Source organism: Stegostoma tigrinum, chromosome 15, assembly GCF_030684315.1.
Source record: "Stegostoma tigrinum isolate sSteTig4 chromosome 15, sSteTig4.hap1, whole genome shotgun sequence".
NCBI classification, from domain to species: Eukaryota; Metazoa; Chordata; class Chondrichthyes; order Orectolobiformes; family Stegostomatidae; genus Stegostoma; species Stegostoma tigrinum.
The window spans coordinates 206,231-229,774 of NC_081368.1; positions in this window are offsets into that span (position 1 = coordinate 206,231).

Consider the following 23,544-nt stretch of genomic DNA (forward strand, 5'->3'; position numbering starts at 1 on the left):
CAGATAAGATTCAAGGCTACTTTCTGGAAAGGGTTACATTAGAAAAGGTTTGCCTGTATCTTTCTAAATACCATAAGCTGATAGTAAATTAGCACCCACTGCATATTCTAAGGTTCCCTAGATTGAGGTTGCAGACATTTTGTCACCCTGCTGGGTAATATCATCAGTGCGCCTCTGGTGAAGCACTGGTGTTCTGTTCCACTTGTTACTTATATGCCTCGGTTCTGTTTTTCAGTGGTTTGAATGTCTGGTCCGGATCAATGTGTTTGTTGATGTAGCACTGGCTGGAAGGCCAGGTCTCCAGGAATTCCCTGGCATGTCTCAGTTTTGCTTGTGCTATTATGGATGTGTTGTCCCAGTCGAATTTGTGTCCTTTTTTGTCTGTGTGTATTGAGACCAGCGAGAATCGGTCATGTCTCTTCCAGTTCGGCCTACATAATGTTTATCACAGTCTTTGCATGGTATTTTGTATATTATGTTACTTTTATTGGTTGTGGGTATGGGATCCTTTACGTTAATTTCACAGGGTGATTGTTAGTTTATGAGCTACCGTGATACCTAGGGGTAGTAGTCGTCTTGTGGTCACTTCTGATGTGCCCTGACGTACGGTAGGGTGACTAGTGTGTCTGGCCGTGTTGTCTTGTGGTCTGTCGCAGAGGTAACGGCGGATTATGCTGTTTGAGTATCCATTCCTTTTAAAAAAGCCATATAAAAGTGCTCCTGTTCTGCTTTGCACAATTGCAGGTTGCTGAAATGTGCTGCGGCCCATTTCAATAATGTCCTGCTGCAGCTCCTGTACAACCGCCCTGCAACAGCTGACAAATGTAGATGTCATACCCACAACCAATAAAACTAAACGTATTATACAATATACCATGCAAGGACTGCGAGAAACACCACATAGACCAAACTGGAAAAACCAAAACTGCCAATAAGGATCCACTAAAACCAACCAACCAAGAGATACGCCCAGTTATCACTGGTTTCAATACATGCTGACAAAGAAGGATACAAATTCGACTGGGACAACACATCCATAACAGCACAGGTCAAACAAAGACATGCCAGGGAATCAGAGATGAAGGGTCTAGGCCCGAAACGTCAGCACTCCTGCCGTGTTCATTCAGCTCTACACCTTGTTATCTCGGACATGCCAGGGAATTCCTGGAGGGCTGGCATTCCAACCGAAACTCCATCAACAAACACACTGCATATCGGGTCTAATTCAAACCAATGAAAAACAGTACGGAAGTAATACCAACCACCCCAGTAAACTGAGGCATAAAAATAACAAGCAGGACAGAATACCAATGCTTCACTGGAGATGCAATGACAATGTTACCTGGCAGGGTGACAGAATAGCTGCAACCAAACACAGTAGCTCAGGGGGCAAGTATGCAAAACTCATCCGGGCTACAAATCTTCAAAAACTTTGAAATCCCCAGATTATAGAAAGGTTCCACAAGTCTTAGGTTGCAAATATCTCCCCTCTAAGGAGAAGCAAAATAACTAGGCCAGTTAGCTTCACACTCAATGGCACTAGAATTAATCATTAAGGAATTTCTAACTGCGAACTTAGAAAACTCCAAGGTAATCAGGAATAGCCAGAATCATTTTGTGAAAGAAATCATATTTAGTTAATTTATTGGGAGTTCTTTGAAGGACTAACACACAATTTGGATACGCAGGACATACGCCTTTGCTTACTTGGGTCATACCACTTCTCTTTGCCCCAAAACCTTGTCAACGCAAAACACAGAACTACAGAATGCCAAGACACAGAGGGATCCAAGTGCATAAATCAAAGCAGCCAAATGACTGCAACCCTCCCCCTCACTTTTGATGGTGTGCATTGTTCACAATAAGCTTTGCTTGCAAACAGTGAATTAGAGCCATGAGTGTTTTTACTGGTGGTTACTACTTTTACAAAGAACAATCACAGTGATTTTGTTGGTGGGAAAGCCCTTCAGCTGCAACATAGTTCTGGGAACTTAAAAAACAAAGTGCAATCCAAGGCTCTTGGGCCAAGGATAATATCCCTAACCTCTGAGCTAAGAGGCTAGATTGAAGTCCCACATGCTCCAGAGATGTGTCATAACATCTGAGGGGGGTAATTAGGAAAATATCAACAGACTGCAATCCTTTATTACAAGTGGAATTGATCACAAAAACAGGGATGTTATGCTCTAGTTATTATAGGACGTTGCTAACTCCACACCGCGATTACCACATGCAGTTTTGATCTCCTTATTTAAAGATGGGCAATAAATGCTGGCCCAGTTAGTACTGCCCACATCTCAAGTAAATAAAAAAGGACAAATGCATTGGAGGCTACTCAGAGGTTGTCTACCCAACTGATATGTGGAATGAACATACTGTATTAGGAAGACAGTTTGGACTAAACGCTGTTGATTTTACTGGAGTTTACAAGAGCAATGGGTAACTCAAAACAAGTATGTAGGATCCTGAATAATCTTGAAGTAATACATATGGAAAGTTTCCACTTGCAGGGGAGTCAAGAAAGCAGTGTTTTAAAATTAAGGATTGCCCTTTGAGAATAGAGGCGAGAATTTTATTCATTCAAGGGTGTGTATTACCAGATAGGCAAGCAGCATATTGCTGGGGTCTGGACTCATTTTGGCCTGACCAGGAAAGGACAGCAATTTCATTCTATAAAAAAACTTTACCAGGTGAGCTTTCTTGACAATCAAATGTGGCTTTCTGATCATCACTACATTTAATTCCAAGTTTTATTGTACTCAAATTTCACCATTTGCCACGGCAGGATCAAACCTGGCTCCTCAGAGCATTACCTGGGTCTCCATATTAATAGTCTAGCAAAAATGCCACTAAGCCATCATCTGCATTCGTGAAGGTGGAGTCCATGAACATCTGAGGTGTAAGCAGTGACCTCTGTTGGGCAATGAAATCAAAGGTTATCAGTAGTTAGGGATGTGTAACTTGTAAGAAACATATTAGTGTTCATTTTACGCAGTGCAGGTTAGGAGTGTCTGAACAGCTTACTTCTGCTCCTAATTTATAAACTGGTATTTTAGGTATTGCAAGCAAGAAAGTCGTTAAGGTCACAATCAATCAGCCATGATCTAACTGAATGGCCAAGGAGCCATAACGAGTCTAACGGCAGACCCATGGCCCTATTTCATGTCATTATTTTCCTCCACTCCCAAGTCGGACAGCTAACACCACAGTTGACAGGCTAAATAACCAATTAAAATTTCCTTCAAATTACAAACTATTTGCATACCAATGCTGCCACTGATTTCCAATTGTCAGTTTTCTTTTAACAGCAGCAAGTCAGTAAATGTTTTACATTAGATATCACAATTAAGAAACATATACAATCTGCCTACATCATTCTACTAATAATCTCAGACCATTACTTAGCTCTATCATGCAAAACGTCTTGCGGATTACAGATGGATACCGTGCAATTTTACTAAAGAGAAAGAATCAAAATTGCATCGCGATCCACCCGATAACAGCAAGACGACAGGAAAAAAATATGCGGGATTTGACATTTTAGTCCATATGTCGTCAAGTCCTTTCTTCCTCCACAGGCCGGGACAAGTGCAATACTGTTAACACAAGACCCAGTAATGCAACAAATCCCCACCCATGCAGAAACCAGCCTGCATTGCTCAAATATATTGGAAGTACCACTCGTTGTCTATTTTACACATGCAGCTCTTCAGAAACCCACTGCTACTGTCAGTTTTGCATGGATTTGCACAGCATCAGGTACTTGCCAGCTGAATGCAAACCTGCAAAACTAACTGTAAACAGTAACCCATGAAGACTTCCATGTTTCCACCACTTTGAGGCCTTTCATTGTAATTTGTCTAGCATGACTGTAAGTGCTCATGTTACAGTAGATTTTATACACTACTACCTGCACTATGAGCACTTTGGTATTGCGTGGACAGCTAGATATACCCTGCCAATATTCAGAAAACATTAAAAAAGGAGGGCATCTGAAGATTTCTCATTAAGCAGATAAAGCAACAGCAGCCAAGGCACATATCAAGCAGCAGTACAGATCCCTACTAGTTTTGCATAGATTTGCACAGGTCACTTCTTCCTGTAATACAAAACTGCAAAACTGGCAGAAAGTTGCAGGACTGGTCATTGATGCAAAAGCAACTGAAGCACATTTGAGACACTCTGTACATTCTCTTGCAGAATATACAGGTCACCTTCAAATCAAAGTTAGCATCTTTGATTTAATGTTTCTGAAGCAAAGATTTGGTTAGACTGGTTATATTAATGTTGCTGCCCTTTAATTGTCCTAATGATTTTCAATGTATTTGAATATGAGAGAGCATTATATGCAGCAACTGTTCAACATGATATTCCCTTTTGGGAATTTCCAATTTTCTGTACCTCAAGTCATTCATGATCTGAGCACATTATGCCAAGATTTCATCCAATCCTTGCCAACATAAAGCATAAAAATGGGAGTTTAGCAACCTTGGAAAGACTGGTGGTAGTCCATAACTGCTTCCCACAAACACGCCTGCTTTTTAATTTTCCCTTTTCAGGTAATGATCAAATTTCCTTCTGAAAGCCCCCACTGATGGTTGGAAAGACAAGTCACACTTGCCTACCACAACTCAAAAATCGACAAGTCATGGGACAATGGATTAACTCAATGTAGGGATCCCACAGTATTCATGCAGGTGTTAAGATACAGTCCAGTGCTATAATATCTTAACAGTAAAGGCTATTTACACACTGCAATAATGAAATGCTACAATAGCACAATCTCATGCTCAAACTGCAGAAACATAGCATTTTGGCCTTTCAAATCTAAAGCACTTCACTTCAAACCAAAGTGTCAAGTAACATACAGAATAAGACACAAGCAAAATAAAAATTACCAACAATGAGTGTACTACCTTGTCAAGTGATTGCCAGGCTGACTGTGTAGCATCCTGTGCCAGAAGGAGCACTTAGGGCAGTAGATTCAAAGCTATATCACTAACTGCACTAGATGCACCTTAACACAAGGGGTACGTTAGCAAACTGCATGCACAGGCTTGCAAAGCAATTAACACAGCAGTGCAGTGTTAGGATGGGGTTGAGGCCTGGGATGACTGCAATTAAAACATATCTGCCAAAGTAATGCAAGAAGTGCTTACACTGCAGTAGATGCACCCTGCTACCTGCACTGTAAGCACTTTTGCACAACTTGACCCAATCCAGTGCAGGGTTGCTTTCTTCACATTTAACACCCATTCAACAAATCTTCAAAGCGATGCTCCCTTTTCTAGGTTCATGCCTGCTGGGATAAATAAAAGAAAAAAAAAATCAAGCACCAACCAATGATTAAATAAATCAACACAATTGCTTTAATAGATGAACTGCATTCAACACAATAATCCAAATTCAAAACAAGACCGTTTAAAATGTAATTGCAAAACATTTCTAAGATCAAATCTTACCCAAATAATCTATTCCCAATCGATATAAGTGATTGGCATTCAGAGAGGATGGTCTGGATTTTAGAGCCTCACAACCACACGTATTTAATGATCAATTGGGGTGGAAGACTGTATGGCTCCAAATCTACTTCACATATAAGACACTTAAAACACAACAACTCAAACGAGGCACTCCATCAAGTCATAGAAACATTCAGAGGCTAGAATATGTATGGTCATTGGCTCATAATGTAGAGACCGGAATTAATATTCTAAAAAAGGTGAATTCAGATCCCTTCACGGTAGTCTGAGAATTTGAAATCAAATTTTACTTACAATTGGAAATAAAGAATCAAACTCAGTAAAAGCAACAATAAATGTCCCCAAGGAAAGCAACGTGAGATCCATGTTGTCTGACCGGTGAGTCCAGTTCTACTGCTACTACTCTCTGAAGTAGCTTAACAGGGCAATTACAGATAACAGTATCATCCTAGGAACAGCACAGAAGCTAGATTCCAGAATTTTAAATACATTTTTTTGGTTCTAGCTGGGAGGTAACTGTTGCCATTACCAGGGGCTGGTCATATTAACTGGCTAGCAATGTTATTTCATTAGGTGGTTTGGTTATATTCAGTTTAAAACAAACATTCCCCACAGAATTAAACAATGGCTACAACACCGGAGCTATTGGACGAAACCATTCTTTCACAAGAGGGAATGGACCTCTGCATAAGCACCTGGTGGTAGTCCATCACCGCTTCCCATAGATACACATGCTTTTAATTTTCCCTTTTCAGGTAATGATCAAATCTCCTTTCAAAAGCGTCCAATGAATCTGATTCCATCACACACACAGGCAGCATATTCACAATCCCAAGCATTCACAGCGCTCACATCGTAACATTATCATTGTTGTCGTTTTGACCAATTACATTAAATACATGCCAAGTTTTTGATTTTCAGTTAAGAACAGTTTCTTCCCTAGATCGTGTAGGAACTCATATGTTTAAAGACCATCTCATCACAACTTTCTGCAAGGGAACCAACTTAGCTTATTAACAAAACTAACTTTTCATTTCCTTGGCCGCAAAAGGGAAGACAATGGGCTAGTGGTATTATCACTGGGCTGTTAATCCAGAAACCCAGGTAATGTTCTGGGGACCTGGGTTTGAATGCCACCATGGCAACTGGTGGAATTTAAATTCAATAAAAATCTGGAGCTGAGAATCTAATGATGACCATTGCTGGTTGTCAGGAAAAAACCCATCCAGTTCACTAATGTCCTTTTGGAAAGGGAACTGCCATCCTTACCTAGTCTGGCCTACATGTGAATCCAGACCCACAACAATAGGACTGGCCTAGTCAGCAACGCCCTCATCCCATGAGTGAATAAATGAAAATGGTAATGAATTTTTTGCAACCCCTCAATGCCCAATTGCATCAAAGCAAAAACCTGCAGAAGAAATCCAGCTGATGAAACAATCCATTTTCACCAAGATTCAGTGAGGATTCAACATCTTACTACCCCACTGGGAGGATCTCAGATCATTGACTGCCTAGTATGGATACAGGCCTTTTGTCCCAAAAGGTCTACACTGACCCACCGAGCATCCCACCCGGACCCGTTCCCCTATAACCCACCTAATCTACCCAGTGAACACTACGGGCAATTTAGCATGGCCAATCCACCTAGCCTGCACATCTTTGGACTGTGGGAGGAAACCAGCACACCCAGAAGAAATCAATGCAGACACAGGGAAAACATGCCAACGCCACACAGGCAGTCACCTGAGGGTGGAATCGAACCTGGGTCCCTGGTGCTGTGAGGCAACAGTGCTAAGCACCGAGCCACCATGCCACCTATTCTCCTTCCCACATCAGAAAGCAGGCTCTCCCTTACACTTACATGCCCTATGCACACTGAGGGAGACAAGGTGCATGTGTACAAGAAAACAGGCACTGCAGTGGTGGGGATGGTCCCATGCAAGTCAGAAACAACTGGGGAGCGAGCACAACTGCCAGCAAGGGTATGCTCAAGCGAGACAGGTGTGTGAGCAACCAAGAGACAGACAGCAAGGGTGTGAACATGCAAGGAAGAGGCAGAATGCTGTTGGCTGGTTAGCAAGGTTAGTTCACATGGAATATAGGGAGAGCTAACCATTTGGATAAAAAAATCGGCTCAAACAGAGGGGAGTGATGGAAGGTTGCTTTCCAGACTGGAGGCCAATGACCAGTGGTGTGGAGCGATGCTGGGTCGACTGCTTTTCCTCATTTGAATAAATGATCCAGATGTGAACATAGGAAGGATGGTTAGTATGTCTGCAGATGATATCAAAACTGGAGGAGTAGTGGACAGCAAAGGTGGTTACTTCAGGTACAACAAGACCTCGACCAGATGAGTAAATGTGCTAGAGTGGCAAATGCAGTTTAATTTCGATAAACATGACGTGCTGCATTTTAGGAAGGCAAATTAGGGCAAGACTTATACATTCAATGGTAAAGCCCTGGGGATTGTTGCTGAACAAAGAGACATTTGGATGCAGGTGTATTGTTTCTTGAAAGTGGAGTTGTACATAGACAGGATGGTGAAGGAGGTATTTGGCATGCTTGCCTTCATTGGTCAGTGCATTGAGTACTGGAGTTGGGATGTCACGTTGCAGCTGTATAGGACATTGGTGAGGTCACTTTTAGAATACAATGTTCAATTCTGGTCTCCCTGCTACAGGAAAGATGTTGTTAAACCTGTAAGTGTTCAGAAAAGATTTACAAGGATGTTGCTAGAGTTAGAGTTTTGAGCTATAGGCAAGAGGCTGAATAGGCTGGAGCCAAGAGGCTGACAGGTGACCTGAGACATTTATAAAATCATGAGGGGCATAGATAGAGTGAATAGCCAAGGTCTTTTTCCCCAAGGTGGGTCACCAAACTAGGTGAGAGAGAGGAAGCCTATAAAAGGGGCCTAAGGGCAATCTTTTCATGCAGAGGGTGGTGCATGTATGGAAAGTGCTGCCAGATGTAGTGGTGGAGGGTAGTGCAATAACAACATTTAAAAGGCATCTGGATGGGTACACGAATAGGAAGAGTTTAAGAGGGATATGTGCCACATGCTGGGAAACAGGGCAAGATGAATTTAGGATATCTGGTCAGCAAGGACAGGTCGGACTGAAGGGTCTGTTTCTGTGCTGTACATCTATATGAGCTCTATGACCCAGCTTTTACCAGTGAAGGTATAGAGTTTAAGAGCAGGGAGGTGATGCTGGAAATGCATTTAAAAAAATGGTTTGGTCACAGCTAGAGTATTGGGGGCGATTCCGCAATCCACATTATATAGGAACGTGAATGCAATGGAAAAGGTGCAGAGGAGATTTACCAAGATGTTGCCTGGGCTGGAGAGTTTTGGTTACAAAGAACAGTTGGATAGACTGGGGGTGTTTTCTTTGGAGCAAAAGGACACTAATCAGGGTTGGGAGGGGTGAGGATATGACTGAAATGTATAAAATGCAGTGGCATAGAAAGGATAGAAGAAAACGTCCCCCCTGCGGAATCAATGACCACAGGACATAGATTTAAGCTAAGTGACAGGAGGTGGATAAGGAAAAAGAATTTTCACCCAGAGGGGCAGTGGGAGGCAGGAACCCCAACACCCCTCCAAATTATGCGTCATATTTAGATGTACACTTGTGATGTCAAGGCATACAAGGCACTGGCTGGAAAATAGTATTAGTACAGTTAGTTAGTTGTTGTTTTTGGCCAGCAGAGATTCGATGGGCCGAAAGGCATTTTTCTGTATTGTGGATTATTTGACTTTTACAGGTGAACTCAGTAGAGAGCACAATTTTAAAACAAGTGGTCACCCTAGGAGGACAAGGCGTTATGAGAAATGTTTTCTGATGGGTGAGCAATTCTGAAAATCTCCATCAAGTGCGGGAAGAGGCCAGGTCATTGAATGCTTGAGTTTTTCTTAGGTAGACAGGTATAAGGTTATCGAGACAGAGGGGGAAACGTGAAAATCAACCACGACGTTCCTACATTGCAAAGCAGGTCTGAATGGTCTCACTGTGCTAATTTGTTTTGCCTTGCCTGACCTACTGCCCCACTCCCATCATTCATTCCACCGAACCCACTACAACTAGACGGGACATATACTGTAAACTGATGTTTTGCTGACAAATCCGCGCGCCTGTAAACTCTGGGTCACGACAATGACAAGCCGCCGGCCGTGGGCACCCTGCTGGGGTGCGCGCTCTGGCTCAGGGAGCGTGGTCACGCGCTCCGTATCTAGGCGGGCGGGCGCGCGCGCTCCGACGCCCAGGCCGCCATCTTTTTTGAATTAACTTTTAGATCCCGACGGCCCACGCGGCCTCAGCACATGCGCACTGCTTCCACCTCGCTGCAGGCCCAGAGCCTCCAGTCGCGCCATGTGCTCACTCCGAGTCCGAGACACCGGCACGGGTTCAAAGCCTATTCCTGACTCCGGATCACCCGCTCACAGTCAGAACAACCCTCCATCCTACCCAGCACCGGCCTGAGATCCCCCCGCCTCCGCTCTCAGCCCAGCTTCATTCCCCGATGAAAAAACACCCACTGTCCATCTCTGCACAAACGCGATAAGCCGCTCACCGTCCCTGCGATATTCCCAGGTGGCACATACTGGCGGCAGGGAAGGAGGTAGGAAATTATTCGCCCGGAGGCGCTGCTCTGACGGTGCACTGGCAACAGGGAGTAACCGACCCACGGGGAGATGGGCTCAGTGTCCCGGATGGGGGTTAAAGCGGCGCTGCTGACTGCAGTTACCTTCACCGACATAACCCGGGAATCTGGCCAAAGTACCCGTACAACCAGCTCTCCTCACACCGACTACCGCTGGCCCGGCTTTCCGAAAGTGGCGCGAAGAGCGGCCCATGTGACCAGCCCAGGCTGGCCCCGCCCTCTGCCACCATAGCCCCGCCCCTGAGCGGGTCTGCTCTTTTCCCGAACATTGGCGGGTGATGGAAAACAGAAACAAAAAACAGAAACTGCTGGAAAAACTCAGCAGGTCTGGCAGCATCTGTGGGGAGAAATCGCTGCCAAACCTGCTGAGATCTTTCCAGCAATTTCTGTTTTTTGCATCTGCTTTTCTAACCACGGACTCCGAATGTATCTTTGTCCGAAGGTTTGTTTTCTATGAAGGATCCTCACTGCAGAACTGTCTTCTTCAATGATCCAGATTTGAAATTGGAAAACTATTAATATTTTCTGGAATAGTACAGCACGAAAGATCCAGATACTACCCCCAGCCCAAGTCAGAGCTTCTACACCTCCTCCTAACATCCCCTGGATCATGACTCTACCCCGGAGCACCAAACCATCCGCAACCTCATCACCTCAGGTGACCTCCCACCCACAGCCTCTAACCTCATCGTCTGCAACCCCGCACTGCCCGCTTCCATCTCCTTCCCAAAATCCACAAACCTGCCTGCCCTAGTCGACCTATTGTCTCCGCCTGCCCCTGCCCCACTGAACTCATCACCTGTCTGGATTTCATTTTTTCTCTCGCTTGGTCTAAGAACTCCCTATCTATATCTGTGACACCACCCACGCCCTCCACCTCCTCCAGAACTTCCAATTAGACCATAAGACATAGGAGTGGAAGTAAGGCCATTCAGCCCATTGAGGCCACTCCACTATTTAATCATGGCTGATGGGCATTTCAACTCCACTTCCCTGCACTCTTCCCCATAGCCCTTGCTTCCTTCTGAGATCAAGAATTTATCGATCTCTGCCTTGAAGACATTTAACGTCTCAGCCTCCACTGCGCTCCGTGGCAATGAATTCCACAAGCCCACCACTCTCTGGCTGAAGAAATGTCTCCTCATTTCCATTCTAAATTTACCCTCTCTAATTCTAAGGCTGTGCCCACGGGTCCTAGTCTCCCCACCTAACGGAAACGACTTCCCAACGTCCACCCTTTCTAAGCCATACATTATCTTGTAAGTTTCTATTAGATCTCCCCTCAACCTTCTAAACCCTAATGAATGCAATCCCAGGACCCTCAGCCATTCATTGTACATTAAACCTGGCATTCCAGGGTTCATCTGTGTGAAAACGCTCCAGCGCCAGTATGTCCTTCCTGAGGTGGGCCCCACACCTCAGAAGTATATGGTGGAAATGGGCATCAAAATGCATTTCATAAGAATAGTAGAAAAACTACAAACATTATTCATTAGCAGTAAGAACTAAAAGTCAAAAAGTACAATTTAAGTTAGAACAGAAGAAATAGGGACTGCAATAGGTCCTTTGCGATAAGCCTTGTTTGCCATTCAATAAGAATTACATCAACCCAATAATATGGCAAATTGGACAAATTTTGTATTTCACACTCTGAATGTCTGAACTTATACTGATTGTGTCTGTAATATAAAAGTAATCCTCCTTGAGTTGTTGTTCCACGCCTGAAATTTGCAAATTTATTAAATCATGGATTCCCAAAGTAATGTAAAAGTTGGAGTTGTGTTGTGTGGGGCATTATTCTGAAAACAAAACTGAAGCTTATATCCTGTAAGTTGAAGTATGTACTTATTTTAAATGAAACAACTTTTAAAGTAGGCTTACAACTTTTATTTTTAACTTTCTTCTCACAGTATCTTTCTTGCATTTTCACTGACAAAGCTCAAATGGCACAGCCCACTTGCCTATCACCCTTGTTCTTACCAAACTTGCAGGGCATTCTTTCTTTGCCAATACCATCTTGCATCCTGTATACTTCATATATTCAAAAAAGAAACTGTAGATTTTTAAGATATTGAATGCAACAGGGGTGTAGAGAGAAAGTGGCAACTTTGTTTTGAGAGAGAACCAACCAGAATAGTAGAGCAGGCTGTGAGGTCTGAATACTCCAGCTCCTATTTTTATGTCTGTAACTATAGTGGCTGTTCCTTCAGCTAACTTGCTGTTATTTGCTGGAACTCCATGCCTCAGTGATTGATGAATGCACATCCAGTTACAGAGGATGTTTAGAATCCATGAGTTTTATTTAAACTGACAAAGCTTTGGCTGCTTCTTGCTTCTGATCCTTGCTCACATCAGAACTCTGGGAGGCTACTTTAGGCCTACTGGAGATGGAGCCACAGAATTGTGGAGTCATTCAGTACTGGTGCAGGAAGTGAGTCTGCATTGCAAATGGGATAGTGGAAGTGCCTAATACAGGGGAAGCCCCTTCATGCTTGGTGCAATGGTATCATTGTGTGGTATAAGCCTTATAGTAATTGCCGGTGAGGCCCCATTTGACTAAACAGTGTAAAGCCTAAGGAGATTTAAATAGGAGAGCAAAATATGAGGGCTGCCCTGAAAGAGATATGTAATGGTGCTATTTGTATTTAATTTCGGAATGTGGCATTTGTAATTTTTTTTCCCCATATAACAATCAACATATTTAGGAATGACAAAAAAATGAACAAACTTGCAATTATGTAGTGGTTTAACTCCCCAGTCCCCAACACCTCATCTTTACTATGGACATCCAATCCCTGTGCACCTGCATTTCTCATGCAGATGGCCTAAAGGCCCTCTGCTTCTTCCTGTCCCACAGGCCCGACCAGTCCCCCTCCACCGACACCCTCATCCGCCTAGTCAAACTCATCCTCACCCTCAACAACTTCTCTTTTGATTCCTCCCACTTCCTACAGACAAAGGGGGTGGCCATGGGTACCTGCATATGCCCAAGATATGCCTGCCTCTTTATAGGGTATGTGGAACAGTCCCTCTTCTGCTTCTACACTGGCCCCAAACCCCAACTCTTCCTCCGTTACATTGATGACTATATCGGCGCCACCTCGTGCTCCCACGAGGAGCTCAAACAGTTCTTCCATTTCAACAACACCTTCCACCCCAAACTCAAGTTCACCTGGACCATCTCCAACACCTCCCTCACTTTCCGGGACCCCTGTCTCTCCATCTCAGGCAACCACCCAGAAACTGATATCCATTTCAAGCCCACCAACTCCCACAGCTACCTAGAATACACCTCCTCCCACCCACCTTCCTGCAAAAATGCCATCCCCTATTCCCAATTCCTTCGCCTCCGCCGCATTGGCTCCCAGGATTCCACTCCCACACACCTCAGATGTCCTCATTTTTCAAGGACCGCAACTTCACCCCACAGTGGTCGTGAATGCCCTCGACAGTGTCTCCCGCATTTCCCGCAACTCATCCCTCACACCCCGTCCCAGCGATAACCACCAAAAGAGATCCCCCTCATCGTCACGTAACACCCCACCAACCTCCAGACGCATCGCATCATCCTTTGGCAATTCTGCCATCTACAATCCGACCCCACCACCAAAGTCATTTTTCCCTTCCCACCCTTGTCTGCTTTCCAGGGGGGCCACTCTCCCCATGACTCCCTTGTCCGCTCCACACTTCCATCTAACCCCACCACACCCAGCACTTTCCCCTGCAACCGCAGGAAGTGCTACACTTGCCCCCACACGTCCTCCCTCACCCCCATCCCAGGCCCCAAGAAGACTCTCCACATCAAGCCAAGGTTCACCTGCACATCTGCCAATGTGGTATACTGCATCCACTGTACCCGGTGTGGCCTCCTCTACATCAGGGAGACCAAGCGGAGGCTTGGCGACCGCTTTGCAGAACACCTACACTCAGTTCGCAATAAACAGTAGCGAACCATTTCAACTGCCCCTCCCATTCCTTAGACGACATGTCCATCCTGGATCTCCTGCTGTGCCACGATGCCACCCGAAGGTTGCAGGAACAGCAACTCATATTCCGCTTGGGAACCCTGCAGCCTCATGGTATCAATGTGGATTTCACCAGCTTCAAAATCTCCCCTCCCCTGGCCACATCCCAAAACCAGCCCAGCTTGTACCCACCTCTCTAACCTGTTCTTCCTCTCACCTATCCCTTCACCCCCCTCCCCTTGACCTGTCGTCCTCCCCGGACTGACCTATCCCCTCCCTACCTCCCCACTTACACTCACCTTTACTGGTTCCATACCGGCCTCTTTAACTTGCCTATCTCCTCTCCACCTATCTTCTCCTCTAGCCATCTTCGATCCGCTTCCCCCTCTCTCCCCTATTTATTTCAGAACCCTCTTCGGAGGAGAAACAAGCCATAATTGGGCACCTCACCTCCTGCTATTTCCAGCCACTGTCAGCTGCTATTTAAAGCATGCTCAGTGTTATCATACGTATAATCATTCATAAACAAATACTAGAAGTATAATAATCAGGAAATTCAAAATCAGAATCTCTGAATAAGTATTTTTTTCTGCAGCAGGTGAGACTTGAACTGGGGCCTCCTGGTCCAGGGATATTACTGGTGAGCCGCAACAGCCCCCATCCAATCATTTTTATCAGCATTCCACAACCTAAGTTCTTCTGTTGGTCAGTATAAAATACTGATCATTTAAATTATTGCAATAAAAGTAATTAATTCTAGCAAATTGTTCTAAAACGTCTTGTATTTTATGTAGATTAGATGATTTTAAATTAGAAATGACAATATAGAGAAAGGCAAGGCAACACAATGGCAACAAAGTAGGATTTTAAGTTGCCTTTTCAAAATTAGATGTGTGCAAATTTGTAATATTTATTCAATTAAAAGCATTGGGAGCAGCAAAAGCCCATTTGGTCCTTCAAGGGCTTTTTCACTGGAGCGAAGAAGGATGAGAGGTGACTCGATAGAGGTGTACAAGGTGATGAGAGGCATGGATAGAGTGGATAGTCAGAGACTTTTTCCCAGGGCAGAAATGAATATTACGAGGGAGCATAATTAGAAGGTGATTGGAGGAAAGTATAGGGAAGGTTTCAGGAGGTAGGTTCTTTACACAGTGAGTGGTGGGCATGTGGAATGCGCTGTCAGCAGTGGTAGTGGAGTCAGATATTTTAGAGACTATTAAGCAACTCTTGGATAGGCACATGGAGGATAGTAAATGTAGCGTATTCAGGGTGGATTGATCTTAGTAGGATAATAGGTCAGCACAACATTGAGGGCTGAAGGGCCTGTACTGTGCTGTACTGTTCTATGTTCTTAAGTATGCTCAGTCAACCCAGAAGATCATGCATCGCTGGCCATGTAAACTAAGCTTACTGAAGCAATCTACGACACTAGGCTAAGAAATAGGTGAGACAGGAAGCAGTGGCAGACATTTAAAGGAATATTTCAGAATATTCGCAATAAGTACATTTTAACTATTTAACAAGAAAATTCCAAGCAGAATACCTGGTAACCGTAGTCAAGAGAGCCTTAATCTTTAGGAAAGGTATGTAATTGTGTGAAGATAATTAGCTGGTTAAAAAAAAGGACACAATTCAAGGAACAGCAGGGAATGGCTAAGGAGTTAATCAGAACACAAACTGGAATATAGGACACGAGCTAGTAATGTAAAAGCAGAGGGCAAGAGGTCGAACAGGTATCAGAAAGGGAAAACAGTAAATGAAGTGAGTGTTGGTCCTCTAGATGGTGAGAATGGAGAATAAATAGTAACACAGTTCCATAATGTAACATAATTAAAGAGTAAAAACAGTATTAATAGTACATATGAAAGAAGTGGCAACTGTCTTCACAAGAAGGGATAAAAAGTTTCCCAGTAACACCTGTAAATCTGAAGAAAGAAAAACACTTGAAAATTATAATTAATGGGGAATTGGTCATGCTGAGGGAAGGTTGTGCTGGAACTGTATAAAACATTGGTCACAGCTAAAGTATTGTGTGCAGTTCTGGAATGCACATTATAGAAGGAGGCAATGGTAGCACTGGAGACGGTGAAGAGGAGATTACCAGGATGTTGCCTGAGCTGGACAGTGTTAGTTGTGAACAGAGATTAGGTAAACTGGGGTTGTTTTCCTTGGAACAGAGGAGACTGAGGAGGGACCTAACTGAGATGTATTAAATTATGCAAGGCATAGATAGGGTAGACAGGAAGGAACATTTCCTCTTGTTAGTGGAATCAGTGATCAGGAGGCATAGACTTAAGATAAGGAGCAGAAGAACCACAGCATGTACAGTCTATAAATTAAATGCTTGTAACATAAGACTCCAGGGAAGTAATCTGGTGTTCTTGTTAAATATTTCCAGAAATGTCAAAGGATTGTAATCAGTATTAATAATTGTCTCAGATGTATTATTTGGAACATCGCTGTTAGAATATTTTAAGGCCATTAGCAAACTCAATACCCCTCTTCAAATGGTTGAATATTACTCTGATGGATATTGAGATTTTTAAAAAGTAACCAATTGGCCTTTCAATTCTACACTCATCCTCCATAAACAACACAGCTCCAGCCCCTACATCCTCCTGCAACAACAGGGCTACAACCCCTACATCCCCCTGTAACACAGCTCAACATCAACATCCTCCTGTAACACCGAAGCTCTAACATCTACATCGTCCTGTAACAACACCGGTCTAACATCTACATCCTCCCATAACATCCAACATCTACATCCGCCTGTAACAACACAGCTCCAACCATTACATCCTCCGGTAACAACAGCTCCAACCATTACATCCTCCGGTTACAACACAGCTCCAACCATTACATTCTCCTGTAACAACACAGCTCCAACCATTACATCCTCCTGTAACAACACAGCTCCAACCATTGCATCCTCCTGTAACAACACAGCTCCAACCATTACATCCTCCTGTTACAACACAGCTCTAACACCTACATCCTCCTGTAACAACACAACTCCAACCCCAACATACTCCTGTAAAAACACAGGTCCAACATTGACATCCCCTTGTAACACAGCTCTACCATCTATATCCTCCTGTAACAACACAGCTCCAACCACTAGATCGTCCTGTAGTAACAGCACCAACACCTACCTCCTCCTGCAACAAGACAGCTCCAACACTGACATCCTCCTCTAAAAACACAGGTCCAACATCGACATTCCCTTGTAACAACACAGCTCTACCATCTACAATGTCCTGTAATAACACAACTCAAACCCCTACATCCTGTAACAACGCAACTCCAACACCCACATCCCCCTGTAACAACATGGCTCCAACATTTACATCCTCCTGTAATAACACAGTTGCAACACCTGTAACAACACAGCACCAACACCTACATCCTCCTGTAAAAACACGGGTCCAACATTGACATCCCCTTGTAACAACACAGCTCTACCATCTACATCCTCCTCTAACAAGCAGCTCCAACCCCTACATCCTCCTGTAACAACACAGCTCCAAACCCTACAATCCTCCTAATAACAACATAGCTCCAACACCCACTTCCTCATGTAATAACACTGCTCCAACATGTACATCCTCCTGTAACAACATAGCTCCAACTGTTACATCCTCCTGTACTACACAGCTCCAACCCTGACATCCTCCTGTAATACACAGCTCCAACCCTGACATCCTCCTGTAATACACAGCTCCAACCCTGACATCCTCCTGCAACACAGCTCCAACCCCTACCGTCCTCCTGCAACAACACAGCTCCACACCTATGTCACTTGTATCAATGGCAACTTTAAAGTGTTTCATCAAAATTGGTGAGGTTAAAATTTGTCTGGTGGTTAATACAGCTTTTCAATTCTCAAAAACTTCCTAGCACTGTTTTGTCCATTGAAATTTCGTGTTCTTTTTTAACATATCCATCAAAGGTGCCACCACACGAAAAGCAGGGGGCATAGCCTCAAAATAAAGGGAAGCCGACGTAGGACTGAGGTCGGGAGGAACTTCTTCACCCAAAGGATTGTGAATCCATGCAATTCCCTGCCCAGTGAAGCAGGTGAAGCTACCTCGCTGAATGTTTTTAAGGGAAGGCGAGATAAATTTTTGAACAGTAAAAGAATTAAGGGTAATGGTGAGTGGGCGGGTTAAGTGGAGCTGAGTCTTGAAAAGATCAGCCATGATCTTATTGAATGGCGGGGCAGGCAGAAGGGGCCAGATATCTGACTCCAGCTCCTACTTGTGTTCTTATGAAAGTTTGGTCCAAATTTCCTGTAGAATCCAGTCACTCCTAACAATTGTAGCACTTCCTTCTTCAAGGATGGTCTCAGAAATTCATCGGTGGCCTTTACCTTCACGTTCTTCATGTCATCCATTCATGTATGATGATGTGCCATAAAAATTTCATTCCCACCTTTGCAAACGCTGTTTTTGCTAAGTTTATGACCAACTTTTTCTTCTACTGTATCTCAAAGAGCTCTGCCAAATGTTCTGTGTGATCTTGTCATAAATGGCTAAAGGTCACTCAGTCATCTATATACACAGCACAATTAGTCAACCCTGCAACAACTCTGCCCATAAGTCTTTGGAAAGTGGCTGATGCAATTTTCATTCCAAAGGGCATCACTTTAAATTGATACAGCCCATTTGGAGTTACAAAAGCAGAACCTTCTTTTGCTGTCTCCAACAAAGGTTCTTGCCAATAACTGTGAAGTCAGTCCAACTTTGTGATGTAAGTGGCCTGTCCTACTTTTTCCACACAGTTCTGCAGCTTTGGAATTGTGTATGACTCAGCTTTGCTCATGGTGTTGACTTTCCAACCATCTGTGCAGAATTGTAGAGCACCATCGGGTTTGGGAACCAACATGATCAGCGAACTCTTCTCACTTTGACACGGCTCTATGATGTCTCCTTGGAGCATCACTTCTCTTCCTTCTGAATCTGCACTGCTTTGAGAGAATTAAGCCCATAGGGGTGTTGTTTTATTGGAACAGCATTCTCCCCGTTAACCTCATGTACTAGGGTTTTAGTCCTCCCCATTCTATTTCTAGATATGTCCTCATAGCACAACAACAAGTCTTTCAAATCAGTTCTCTGTTCCTGGGTCAGATAAATCAATACCCTATCCCATTCCTTAAGGCTTTCCTCATTATTCAATCTATTCTAAGGCATAGCAAAATCTGAATTGTCTGGACTTGATTCCTCACTCTGACTAGCAGTAACTATTACCTGTTTCTCTGGCTCCCTTTCCCTGTCATTGTAAGGTTTCGACATGTTCACATGACATACCTGAAATTTTTTTTCCTATCTGGCATCTTTACCAGATAATTCACCTGATTTAACTTCTTCTTAATCTGATAAGGACCACTAAACTTTGCTTTGAAGTGATTTCTTTACCACTGGTAACAGCACTAATACTTTATCCACATGGGCAAACGTACAAACTGTGGATTTCTTCTTGGCTTCATGCTTAACAACGTGCTGTGCAATCTTCAAATGTTGTCTAGCTAATTCACCTATTCTATTCTTTCTCTCACCTCAGATACATAATCCAACTGTGAGATCTCCGACTTCAGACTTATCAAATCCTTAACTAATTTTTAAGGTCATCCTATTTGTGCCTAAATGTCAATTCAAATGGAGTAAACTGGTTCAATTCATTTGGGACATCTCTAATAGAAGATAATACAAATGGGATACCTTTATCTCAATCATTTAGGTAATCCTGGCAATAAGCCATCAGCATGGTCTCCAGAATCTGATGACAGCTTTCCAATGCTCGCTAGGATTCAGGATGGCACACACTCGATTTAAAGTGTTTGGTGCCTAAACTATCCATAGCCTCCTTTAATCATTTCGTATTAAACTTGGATTCTTGGCCTGACTGACTCTCCCATTAACAGGTGGGCCATAACAGGTAAAGAAAGCAAGGAAGTCCTCCCCAACCGTTTTGCCCTGACATTCCGTAATGGAATTGCCCCAGGAAATCTGGTAGACAGATCCATTGAGGTTAGCAGATACCGGTTCCCGCTTTTGGGACCTACACAATCAATTAGAACATGCATGAAAAGTTCTTCAAATGTGGGAGTTGGCATCAAAGGTTGTATCACTGCCTGTGATTTACCTACCACTTGACATTTTGACAGGTACAATAACATTCAACTACATCTTTATGTAATCCAGGCCAATAAAAATGCTTCTGTATCTTAGCCTGAGTCTTCATCACTCTTAGATGACCTCCTAAAGATAATTTGTGTGCCACCCATAATAATTCCTGTCTGTATTCTACCAGCAACACAGTTCGGTGAACTTCCGCCCATTTCTTATCTGCACCAACCAGCCAAGGGCCAAGATCTCCATTTCTGCCTCCTTAAAATTTTATCCTTAAGGTAATAACATTCTGGAATACATTCCAATTCCTTTTCAGAGTAGGCTTTATGATATTAACCCTTTATGACTCATCTTTTTGTTGTAAATCCATTAATCTTTCAGAACTAAACACCTCTGCCTAATCCTCTACCTACTTATATCGTCATTTACGAACTCAAACAGCATCAGCTAACTGGACCTCAATTCCTTCTTTTGTTTTACCTTGTGGCTGTGGTATCTTGTCACCAGACAGTTTGGAAAAATTCCAGGGTATTTTCCTTTTAACTCCTCAGCGCACCAGTTTTCCTTTGGCTTCTCCACAACAATGGGCATCACTCCTACATGTGATCCAGTTACATTGTTTCCGAGAACAAACTGTGTTCCTGGAATAGCCACTTTTTCCAATCATTGCCACTACCACTTCTCCAATCTTGACTGGACTTTCTAGTCTTATCTTACACAGGGGAACACTAATTCACTCTCCATTTATTACACAAATTATCACTCTCTCAGGCAATATTGCAGAAAGAGTGCAAATATTTTCATCTATTATTATTATTATAATAGACTGACCAGCTCCTATGTCTCTCAATATTTTAATTTCTTTACCTCCTCCCCCTGCGTAAACCTTACCACACAGGTGAAGTCTTTGAAAACATTGGACGCTATCTTACTATCCAGCCCATGACTAGGCTGTGCACTCTCTTGCAGCTCCTTGACTTTTCTTGGGATTTCCTTCACTACCTCAACTAATCCCATGGGTTTAGCCTCTTTTACTTCATTTTTCCCAATGCTTTTCTTAAACTGCCAGCATCATTACTTTGTCTGTCCTATCTTATTGCAGTGAAAACACCTGCGATCTTTTCACCTCTTTTCCACCCTCTTGGGTTTCTTTCTTCACATGTGGTAGACTGTTTCCAGTGTGATCTATTGTTTGTTTTTCTTTGAAGGCTCTCCCTCTTTCCCAAATTCTATCCCTCACAGAATGAAATTGCTAAATAAAAACGATAGAACTGTACATGCTGTGGATCAGGATCAAAAATAAAGTTGCTGGAAAAGCTCAGAACTGAGGAAGGGTCACTGGACCCGAAATGTTAACACTGTTTTTTCCTTCACATAGAACATTACAGCACAGTACAGGCCCTTCGGCTGTCAATGTTGTGCCAACCTGTCATGCCAATCTGAAGCCCATCAGATGATGCTAGACCTGCTGAGCTTTTCCAGTAAGTTTGCTTGTGTGAGAGAATGAAATTGCTGTTGGAAGCTAGATTTCAATTTATGCGCTAATGCATATTCATCTGCCATCTGTGCAGCTCTACTTGTTGTTTTAACTTTCTGTTCCTCAGCATGAGTTCTTAGCACTTCTGCAAGTGAGTTTTTAAACTCCTCCAGCAGATTAATGTCTCTAAGAGCCTCATATGTTTTTTCTATTTTAGATGTCATCCATCTATCAAAGTTGCTCTGTTTAATTCTTTCAAACTCATAAGTCTGACCTGGTTTGTTCCTTATTTCTGAACCATTGCTTATATGCTTCTGATACCAATTCGTAGACCTCAAAATGGCCCGTTTGACTTCTTCATTTCTCCAGATACTACCTCTGACAATGCTACAAACACCTCACTAGCTCTACCTACTACCATCACTGCACAGTCTCTGGCCAGTTCATCTGTGTAGCCAATTTCTCAAAGGAAATTAAAAAGGCTTCTACATCTTCTTTATCAAATTTTGGTAATGTTTTAATGTGTTTGTACATATCCCTACCAGGCCCTTGGCTACAATTAGTTTGCTCATCATCACTCTCCTCCTCACTGAGCTTACCATCTACCTTCATCTCCATCCTTTCAAATTGGCTTTCCTGTCTAATTGTCAACTTCTGAACTTCAGCCTTTCCCCCCCCCCGTTCTGCCCTGGCTCTTCTCTCCTTTTTTTGGCTTCTACTTGCAATTTAATTTTTCTAACTCCACTGCACTTGACAGTTTCTCTGGCATACCTAAACACCTCACTAACTCAGTTACAATTTCAGCTTTCTTATTATCCACAGTTAAACTCAATTCTAGCTTTTCGGCCAGTTCGAAAAGTGCCTCCTTTTTCCGGCTTTCTAAACTTACTTGACAAATTTGGGAGGCATCTTCAATCCCCAGAACCACTTTAGCAATGTTAATAGCCATTTCCCCACTTTTGGTTTAACCAACAAGAAATTGAATTTGGATAGAAATGGGAAGTCAATTTTATAGAATCCCTACAATGTGGAAAAAGGCCTTTCATCCCAACAAGTCCACAGCAACTCTCCAAAGAGCATCCCACACAGACTCACTACACTATCCCTGCAATCCTACATTCCCCATGGCCAATCCACCATAACCTGCACAATTTTGGACTGTGGGAGGAAACCCACACAGACAAAGGGAAAATATGCAAACTCCACGCAGACAGCCACCCATGGCTGGAATTGAATGGGTCACCCTACTATAGGAAAGATGTGGAGGCTTTGGAGAGGGTGCAAAGGAGGTTTACCAGGATGCTGCCTGGACTGGAGGGCTTGTCTTACAAGGAGAGATTGACTGAGCTCGGACTTTTCTCTCTGGAGAGAAGGAGGAAGAGAGGTGACCTGATAGAGGTGTACAAGGTAATGAGAGGCATGGATAGAGTTGATAGCCAGAGACTTTTCCCCAGGGCAGGACTGACTGCCACGAGGGGGGTCATAGTTTTAAGGTGTTAGGAGGAAGGTATAGAGGTGACGTCAGAGGGAAGTTCTTCACCCAGAGAGTTGTGAGCACATGGAATAGTTTACCAGTGATAGTTGTGGAAGCAGAGTCATTAGTGACATTTAAGCGACTGCCAGACATGCACATGGACAGCAGTGAATTGAAGGGAATGTAGGTTCAGTTATTTCATTTTGGGATTAGGATTATTCCACGGCACAACATCGTGGGCTGAAGGGCCTGTATTGTGTTGTACTTTTCTATGTTCTATGAACCCAAGTCCCTAGTGCTCTGAGGTAGCAGTGCTAACGTCTGAGCCACTGTGTCACCCCAAAATTTG